Genomic DNA, 700 nt, shown 5'->3' on the forward strand with positions numbered 1-700 from the left:
TCTCGGAATACGGTAGGCGGAATTTAAACGCGAGAATCTGAATGGAACTGAAAGTCTGCCAGATTTGAACTCGGCTAAGTGAGAAAAATTATTTTTCTCGGTAGACTGGGTAGATTACGTTATAGATTATAAGGTTTCACGTTGACACTCGACGCTCATTTTCAGCGAGCAAAAATCTTCAAGTGGTTTTGCTTTGACTCTGGTTTCCCTTCAATACACGAATAAATCTTGAAACCTTTTACTAAAGATTTCTGTGGAGGGGAACAATTGATGAGTCTATTTTTTGATAGCGTCATAGAAATGGAGAATTGAATTTGTTCAATATCCAGCGTTGTGTCGCTGAATCGTCGTTGATCGTTCCGGTACAATCAAAAATAAACTTTGAAGTACGTAAAATATTAATTACTTTCAAGTAGTAATATTTTACAAATACCTATACATATATGAACAAAAAATATTATTTCCGAAGATTTTTGCTCGCTGAAAATGAGCGTCGAGCGTCAACGTCAAAAGGCACCTATACAGACAGAATGAGAGAGGAAAGGATTTTAAACGTTCTCTCGTTCCGCGATATCGAGTATTTGCAATTTATTTCGGCGCGCCGTATATTCTGGATAATATTATTCGTATCGTCTGGTTATACCGATAGATTGTCACACAGAAGTCGCGAGTTAGTAAACTATTCCGGTCGGTGTTTATT

The 700-nt window shown here is 37.1% G+C and overlaps 1 non-coding gene across 1 annotated transcript; it reads left to right on the forward strand.

The window, feature by feature from the left end:
• The first annotated feature begins 194 nt into the window (after nt 1–194).
• LOC112452264 lies at nt 195–308 on the forward strand. Its single transcript, XR_003040482.1, has one exon. It is a non-coding gene; the product is annotated as a U5 spliceosomal RNA (small nuclear RNA).
• Nucleotides 309–700: the final 392 nt, after the last annotated feature.

Source organism: Temnothorax curvispinosus, unplaced genomic scaffold, assembly GCF_003070985.1.
Source record: "Temnothorax curvispinosus isolate PA1 unplaced genomic scaffold, ASM307098v1 QBEX01003148.1, whole genome shotgun sequence".
Lineage (NCBI taxonomy): Eukaryota > Metazoa > Arthropoda > Insecta > Hymenoptera > Formicidae > Temnothorax > Temnothorax curvispinosus.